The 9667-nt window shown below is 35.7% G+C and overlaps 1 protein-coding gene across 4 annotated transcripts in view; it reads left to right on the top strand.

Annotated features, from left to right (window-relative positions):
* Positions 1 to 330: 330 nt before the first annotated feature.
* Positions 331 to 9667, top strand: part of phf24 (PHD finger protein 24) — a 38608-nt gene continuing 29271 nt past the window's right edge. For 3 of the 4 annotated variants that reach the window (XR_014626309.1, XM_084400655.1, XM_084400653.1), the window contains exon 1: positions 331 to 422. The gene's annotated coding sequence lies outside the window, so the exon portion shown is untranslated. The remainder of the gene's footprint in view (positions 423 to 9667) is intronic. The other variant, XM_084400654.1, reaches the window with a different exon arrangement.

Genomic DNA, 9667 nt, shown 5'->3' with positions numbered 1-9667 from the left:
AACAGACCAATGAAACGTCTCCTTTCGTAGGCTGAAAACAAGTTCCATAAGAGGCTCGAAGAACATTGGACCGTGGTAAATCCGGTTCGTCAGCTGAAGCAGAAGACAACTTTTAGCAGGACTGTGTTTATTTACAAGAGCTGTAGGTTTTCCAGAGCAAAGTTGCTCTCCAGAATTCAGCACTGGAGCTGTCCAGCTTCCGCGCCTTCAGCTCGCGCTTCACAAACAAAGCGGTTTCCTCGGCTGCGGGATATTTGTTTGACTGGGTCACACACACACAACAGTAGGCTGTGGTACAGTGCCCGTCGCGATTACACACGCATAGCCTTCACTGACGAAAGCAACGCTTGAAATGAGCGCGTGAGGAGAGGAGCAGAAGAAATCCAGTCCCAAGTACCGGAGCACCATCCAATTTCCTCCAGGTTAGTCTTAGTTCCTTTCTAACTATAGGTAGGCTACTAAGTAGATCTAGACTCATATGATTTTCACAGTCCCACATTTAACGCCAAACAGTAAATCTTGCAGAACGTGCATTGTATGCAACAGAATATTACCATGCATTCAAACTGTTGGTTATGAACGCACGCAACTTATTGTGCCATAGATGTAGCTAAATATCACGAGACGGATCATTCATGCATCAGTTTTGTGTGGGTGTAGAAAAATACCCAGTGTATACCACTCGATCTAGGTCAGTGCTGTTAGACGGGTGTGGATGAGAGAGCCATGCATTATATTTTATGATTTTCCACTGTGAAATGTAAGATGAGGATGTTTATATCGCCAGACTTTACGCAATAACTTTTGCTGCACTGACACGTTACGTATTTGCTGCACTGTGATGGATGCAGTGACATTTTCCTAAGATTTCACTACACATGATAAGTTGTGCGTGAATGAAGTATGCTCCTTTGAGCAGCACTGCAGAGGTAAGTTTTGCTGGATCATTTGCAGTCTCTTTGTAAGACCTTGTGCATCACCTCTGACGTCACAGTCCGGAGTGATCAGGGTGTTATGTAGTCATTGAGGCGATGGACTGAGGAGCTCAGATTTAGGGAAGAATCGGAAGAGCATGTAGATCTTACAGAATTTCAAGGTCAAACATTCATTCATTCATTCATTCATTCATTCATTCATTCATTCATTCATTCATTTTTAATGCTGTTTATTTGTTTTAGATAACAATATTTTGAACCATTATAGTATTAATAATTAGTATAAGCAATATTAGTATTACATGGAAAATATATGTTTATATTTAACTTTTACAAGAATGTAAAGGTTTTTTTCCCAATTACAAAACACCAACGGTAATGGTTATTATCGTCGATAACAATATATTCTCGATAACGATAACAATAGAATCTCATATGAACATAAAGTTGATTTAAACAGAACTTGATGATGATGGAAATAAAATAAAATAACAATAATAATGATGATGATTTTTATTTATTTTTGTTCATATAAGAAATTATATTATTGAAAGTAATATTAATGCTTTTATTAAAAACAGAGAACATTAAAAAAAGTAAGTTGATCTAAACCAAATGAAAGGGTTAACAGGAGTGTTCTGAATTTGAACTCTTGTGTACATTTTTAATAATCATTTAATATAATTTAATACATATTGTAAGCAGTATTATTTCAGAATTAAGGAGCAATTTTATAGCACTTGCATAATAATAATAATAATAATAATAATAATCATCATAATAATAATTGGTATTTTTATTACTCCTACTTCTACTATCAATTAATATAACAACAACAAACAACAACAACACCACAACCATAATGATTATTATCATCAATATAATAATAGATTATTATCTGAACATAAAGTTGATTTGAACAGAACTTGATGATGCTGAAAATAATAATAATAAAAATTATATATATATATATATTCTATTCTATTATTTTAGAATATATATATATATACTATTTTTTATTATATTATTACTTTTTGTTTATAAGAAACTATATATTTGAGAATAATATAATGTTATTATTATTAACAACAGAGAACATAAAAAAATAAAGTTGATCTAAACCAAATGAAGGGTTAATAGGAGTGTTCTGAATTTGAACTCTTGTGTACATTTTTAATAATCATTTAATATAATTTAATACATATTGTAAGCAGTATTATTTCAGAATTAAAGAGCAATTTTATAGTACTTGCATAATAATAATAATAACAATAATAATCATAATCATAATAATAATTGATATTTTTATTACTCCTACTTCAACTATCAATAAATATAACAACAACAATTAACAACAACACCACAACCATAATGATTATTATAATCAATATAATAATAGATTATTATATGAACATAAAGTTGATTTAAACTTGATGATGATGAAAATAATGGGTAATGAAAGGGTTAATTGGAGTGTACTGAATTTGAACTCTTGTGTATATTTTACCTTGTTAACATTTTCCAAATCAGATTGATTTTTGATAACCCCTGAACACATGTGCATGTTTGTGACTAAATGTTAGCTAACATTTGATATATTCCATTATTTCCGTCCTTTCTAGTTATGTGTTTACTATTAGTAATGGTTCAGCTTTAGCAGTGGTTCAGCTGATCTGACACAAACACCCTCTATTAGCTCTTCAGGACTGTCCTCCACCTTTTGGTATACTCGGTTCTCTCCTTTCTGCCCTTCTACCCACAATGCACCACGAGTGTCAGCTTTGGAACCCTGCAGACACTCTAGGTTCCCTCGTCTCTCTCACAGCGCTCATTGTCAACTCCTCTCAGAAGATTGCCTGGCACAGACTCTGTGCCTGACAGCAACTGAATGCCAACGTGGGGGCTCCTCTCTCTAGAGGCATTTACATTCAAATTCCTCCACATTGCGCCGCCTCCGTGCCCATAGGCCAGCGTGCGTGTGGAATTTCAACTCCCAGCACTCTTAGTTTGGCCAGCGTACTTTGCTTTTGGGCTACTGAGTGTCCAAGGTCAGGCATTATGAGCGTATATGCGCTCATCCATTTTCACAAGCCCACATTGCATAGAAAGACGTGATTAAGTGTTTTATCACTTTATTACTCATTAGCCTTTACAGAGAGCGTTGGCGATTTTATTTTTGAATTTTGGCTGCTATTTTTTTTTTTTTTTTTTGGTGGGTGTTTGTGATTCCAATCACTGGCAGAAGGTGGCCTTAGTGAACTCGTTAGTGTGATTAGTTCCAGGCCTTTGGGGATGGGATATTCACATCAATGGGAAGCATTCCCATGGAAAAAAAGAAAAGAAAGCTTTGTCGCCATCCTATTCACAGAACGGTTCCTCACAGGAGTAACACATGAAAGGCAGGGATTGTTGGGATTCAAGTCAGCGACAACTTGACAGTGCGAAGCCGATTTGTGAAACATGGTATTACAATAATATTAGAGGGGAAAACAAAGGCTGATGAACATGTAGGTGCAATGCATCTGAAGCAGGAATATTCACACAAACTCAGATGTTTTTCTGCAGAGAACAAGAGTAGCTTCAGCTCAACACACTAAAAGGTACTCATAATTTAAAGGGATAGTTCAACCAAAAACGTCTTCACTTAGTCACCCTTGTGTTGCCATTTGAATGTTATTCTGCAAAAAATAGATCTTTTCAAGAAATACTTACTGTTTTTATCCATGCAGGCTATTTTTCAATTGTTTGGAGACTAGCACTTCTGAATTCATTTATGGATCATGAGAGGATGCTGATCAGAGAACCGGATCATTTCGATTCATGAATGATTCATTCAGACAGACTGTCTTTCTGAACCGAACTGTTCAACACAAATCGGCATCTGTACTTCGCTCACTATCATTTTGAAAAAATATATAGTTTGCAAGCTACTAATAAAAGGCTAACTGTATTGAAGCTATTATTAAGGGTTCAAGCTTGTAGCGCTGAAACCCTATTGTAATTGGTAAAATTTCCAAGGATCAGCATTCTCCCATAAAAGTAATCGGGCAGACTAAACCATAAGTTGTAGAGACTTAAAACTTTGAGGGCTGGTAGTACTCACACCGCTTACAAAGTCACCAAGACTCGCCCGATTGGCCTGACGGGGGCGCTACAATGGTGGAAAGTACGAAATCGCTCATAACTCCTAAACAGTTAGACGTACACTGTTAGAAAAATCTGTAGAAATTACAGTATTACTGGCAGCTACTTGCCAGTAACTTACTGTAGATTTAAATTGATGTTATTTACTGGCAACAATTTGTTCAAAATTAAATGAACATTAAACATTAACAAGTCTTTATCTTTACAGAATAAAACTAAAATAACAGCCTCATGCAAAGCATTCTGGGAACCAAAATCTGAAGGAAAAAAACTGAAAAAGGTTGATGAAGATTTCTGGTTCCCAGAATGCTTTGCATTAGATTGTTATTTTATCATTTTATTCTGTAAAGACAAAGACTTGTTAATGTTTAATGTTCATTTAACTTTGAACAAACTGTTGCCAGTAAATAACATAAATCTAAATCTACAGTAAGTTACTGGCAAACAGCTGCATAACTACAGCAAATTTTTTACAGTGTAGACTCAAGTGTCGTATATCGTCGGAATCCTAGGCTCAAGACGGACATGCATCTGAGTTTTCTGGTATTTTGGATTTTTTTTTAAAACCTACTTTTGCAAACTAGTCCTAGGTTTTTGGCGTGATCGGAACCTGCAGTGCAGCAAGATTCTCTGGAGTCTGATTGTCGATAATTATTAAAAAAAAGCTGAAGTTTAGATTCATGGTCTCTAAGGGCCGACAAAACATTTAAAGAGGGAGGAGCCACTTTTACTAAAATGTCTTTAACTCGTGAACGGGAACTCTGTATGTAAGAGCTCATTCTGTGGTCACTTGAAAAAGTATGCGGCGACTGGCCACTTGGTGGTGCTATAACATGGAAAAAACGTAAACATTGCCACAACTACGCAATCCTAAGTCTGATTGACTTGAAAATTGGCATGTGGTGTCTTCGTCCAAGGTGCCAAGACTGCCTTTGAAGACATTCGCGGATCTCAAAAAAAGCAGCTATCAGACAAGTTTAACGGAGGCCGATAGGAATGAAGCTCGCTGGGCCTGTTTGAATCATGGCCCTAGAGGCCTGTGAGAAATTCAAAAGAAAACGGCCACCAGGGGGCATCTTCGTGTTTTTCACATATGTAAAGAATTGTATACCACGCGATTTTTGGCACACGCCCACGTCATTCATACCGCAAGGGAGAACTCCTCATTCTGAGCAAATTTGCCTCTAGGACCGCTTTCAATCGAATCGTTCTTTAAATATTGGAGATAATTTCAAAAAACAACTTTTGCGAACCAGTCCTAGGTTTTTGGCTCAACCTCGATAAACCATTGAGGTACAATTCTTGGGACTCTCTAGGTCAATAATTAGCAAAATAATGTTTTACTTTGGCCTTTAGATAGCTATAACTGTGTCATTTAGAAAACAGGTGTGGCCAAGTCCACCTAAAAACCTATCATTCCTAAACGAAAACTCAGAACTTCGCATCAATAGGTGACCACATGCGGCACATGATCTTAAAGAAGCATGCACATTTGCACAAACAAGCATGCACAAGCAAGGAGATCGGCCCATAGGTGGCGCTATAACTGTTAAATGCTAGATTATAATACCATTAAATGGCTGAAATTGGCCCTCTTCCTGCCTGATTTGCGTAGAACTTCACAAAATGGAGTGTGCACATGCAGCACATGATCCTAAAGAAGCATGGAAACTTTTATGGACATCGGGCAATAGGTGTCACTTTAACTGTTTTATGCTTAAAGGCCTTAAAGCGCTTGAACCCCTGATAATCACTGCTCTCAGCTATATTTCTTTCTTTTTTTTATTAATTTTTTTTTTCAATATACATAGGCCATTTGGTATATTTGAAAAAGATGTACAATGCCATGCAAATGTCTGTGCAGGCCAGGGAATCAGCTGATCATTTTTTGAGCTGCTTTATTTAAATTAACTGATTCAATAAAATGAATCAAGTTTAATACATGAGAGAGAGAGAGAGTGAATATTTTAGTTTTTTAGTTGATCATCTTTTATTATTGCCTCAGTTCACTTGGTTGTAAAGCCACACTTTACATAGATAATAGAGAGAGAGAGAGAGAGAGAGAGAGAGAATAAGTATACAGAAAAATATAATTTAATTGTGAATTATGTGAATTAAATGTACTAACATAACCCCTTTTCTGCTGAACATCTGTGGAGACAGATGCCTCAAACAGAATAATAATTAGACGCCAAGGTGTCCCCGGTGCCCTCACATAAATTGGCTATAAACTCCAATTCACAGCCTCACTTTATGAGATATGATTTCACACAATACATGTATGTCAACATGAGACTGAAAGCAAGCGTTGATAGTAACCAATCCTTCTCAAGATGAATGTGATTTAATTATTCTATCTATCTATCTATCTATCTATCTATCTATCTATCTATCTATCTATCTATCTATCTATCTATCTATCTATCTATCTATCTATCTATCTATCTATCTATCTATCTATCTATCTATCTATCTATGTTAGTCTGTCTGTCTGTAAAAACAACAACAGCACTACTCCTTTTAAAATTCGTATATAACAGTTTTTCTCAATCACTTTGGCACATTTGTTTGAGTCCGTCGGTCATTCTCTAAACTGTTAGCTCAGTTGTCACAGCTGTTTGCTGGAACATCAGAACTCTATTGCATGTCTGCAAAATATAGTAACTCGCCCCAAAACATTGAATGCATGCTTCAAAACCCCAAGTACTGCATCAGTAAATTGGCCAATGCCACTAAAAAAAAAAAAAAAAAAAAATTGTCATCATGTCAGCCACACTGGTCAAACTGTTTTTCCACCATGGAAATATTTGTTATACTGTATACAAATGTCATGTTTGTTCAACATTTTTGTTGACACTGTCTGTTTTCTATACTTTGCAAGACTTTTTATGTACAGTAGGCAAACATTTACTGGGGAAATGACCTTATCAGTCAGTCACGTTCTAGGTTAATCGTCAGTGACCGACAATTTGGGATCCCTATGGCAGAAGCCACAACTACTGACTCCTTCCAGACAATTTAGACAATTGTACTTACTCTTTTGCACAACATGCAATTTGTTAAAATCAACAAGAAATTTTAATCTGATGTGAACAGGAAACTGTTCAGAGATCTGAACTTATTGTTTTGAGGAAGAAAAATCTAATTTGAGAATTGTGCCAAAGTGATTGAGAAAAACTGTAATATATAGAAATACTCAACCAATTAAGTCAGTCCTGAAGTGTCACAAATCGCAGATTAAGGTCAGGGCCTTATGTGTGCTGCAGTCTGTGTCAAATGTTGAGTAAAGAGAGACAGATATAGCAGAGCCGTGTACATATGGCTTTGCCTTTATGAATTTTCATATATGTCTCCCTACCGCCACCAACTTCATTTCTTTTTCAGTAGAGTCATATACATTTTTCAGGGAAGTCTATAGCTGGCTGTTAGTGAGCTGTGTTGGTGAGACAGCTGCCTTTGAGTTTATGGGAAAGTTATTGCTCTCTTTTTTCTCTCTATTTCTGTGAGATTGCTGACTTGGAGATTGACATCCTTTAGTGCAAAACTGCATCTCCAAATCTAAACATTCTCAGGGACCACCATTTTTTCAATTTTAGCAACAAAAATATTCTGTCTGGTGTATGAATTTTTGCTTGAGCAGGGATTTTATTAAAGAATCATTTATTCATTTATATAAGACCTTTTAAAACATATTAATGTGATATTTTAAACCATTAAGTGCTTTTTTTATTTATTTCTGACCTGCATCAGCTATAGTAATGCATCATTTATTATTAGTAAAACATCTTAATGGCAGACACATTTAAAATCTTTAGTATTGGATATTGGGCAACATTTAGGTCTATTTTGTAAAACCAATTTGCCGAATCACAAACGGAAGCCCATCTGTTACTGAAAAAGCACTTTCTCTGGTGTCAATCACCATAGACATTGAAGGGAAAAAACTCCATATTCAAATGAAAGTTCAAACAAGGTTTTTTGTTGTTGTTTTTTTTAAATAATTGATTCTCTAATTTTTACATTTCATCCTCCTCATTCCTGAATAAGTGATTACAGTGTCAACTCACCACAAAATGGAACATTAGCAAATCTTTCATAAGTGTGGCTCAGAATACAAATGGTGTCTTTTCCTTTTCATGTCCAGAGGCAAAATCCAGGCTGAGATTAAAGAATCTGATTGTTTACTGTCACAATATGCTGGTCAGTAAACAAGACGATGGAGAGTTCAATATAATATTCTTTAATAAACTGAGACTCGGGAGAATACAGGAACAGGAATGATAACCACTGACCAAACATGCAACGTTAACGCAAGAAAAAATACTGAGATCAGCTGAACAGAAACAGGTGCGTGAAACTAATTAACAACCATGGAAACTAATAAGCAAAGTGAACAATGAACACAGGCAAACCAGAACAGGAAACAGTGAAAAGTAACCGGCAGCTGTGGTTGCCAGAAATTTCCTGTAAAAAATACGGTAGCAACATTTTAGATTTTACAGACTTTACTTAAATTTACAGTAATAAACCGTATTTAATTATCTGACATAATGTTAATTTACTGACCTATTGAAGTATTTATATCTGTTTTGTACCATAGTAATACACTGACAACCACCAGCAGTGGAGATGAAAATCACATGATGAATTAAAGCTCGTCACAAGCAGCTCTTTCACAAGAAAGTTAATACTAATAGAAGCTGCACAGTGTCATTCACACAAACATTAAACACCATCATGGTAACACACGTGAAATTTTAAAAATGCAATAAACATTAATTTAACAACATTAAATGTAACATAAAACCCTAATGTCATAACTGATTAGAAAAAACTAAGAAAACTATGAAGAAACAGTTATTTCAACAAAAATACATCAAATGTGAAGTGTCACGCAGGGAATTGTGGGAATGTCAATTTACGTTTTTTCAATGTAAATTATACAATGACTTGTTCTTGTTCACTTCCAAAAACTGTACATTTAACGGTATTTTACAGTAAAATTACATTAAATGTACCGTTAGAGCTATCACAGTTGTTTACCATATATACCGTATATAATTCACTGTAGCGTTTTTACAGTCTTTGACCGTTAAAATCACGATATTTTTTTACAGTGTGGCCATTTAAACCTGATTTTGAGTGAAACGGTATATTTAATGAGTTAAAGGGCACCTATTATGCCCCTTTTCACAAGATGTAAAATAAGTCTCTGATGTCCCCAGAGTGTGTATGTTAAGTTTTAGCTCAAAATACCCAACCGATAATTTTTTACAGCATGTTTCAATTGTCATTTTTTAGGGCTCAGAAAAACGCCCCGTTTTAGTGTGTATCCCTTTAAATGCAAATTGACTGCTGCTGCCGGCCCAGGGGGCGGAGCCTCACGAGCTTGCGCTAAGAGCCAGGACAATCTCATCTGATAATATCAAAACAGAAACTCTCAGTAGTGGTGTTCATTTCGACTCGGAGTCGGACAATAATGCCCACATAGCCAGAGAATATATGCTGTATGGAGATAGAACAGGTATAGTTTAGTTTAATTACGGTTGTTTGTCATCTGCTTTTATCCACTATTAATACAAGCCTGC

The sequence above is a fragment of the Rutilus rutilus genome (assembly GCF_951802725.1).
Source record: "Rutilus rutilus genome assembly, chromosome: 25".
Classification (NCBI taxonomy): domain Eukaryota; kingdom Metazoa; phylum Chordata; class Actinopteri; order Cypriniformes; family Leuciscidae; genus Rutilus; species Rutilus rutilus.
Note: the sequence above shows the minus strand (reverse complement) of the source record. Positions and strands in the feature narration are given on the sequence as shown.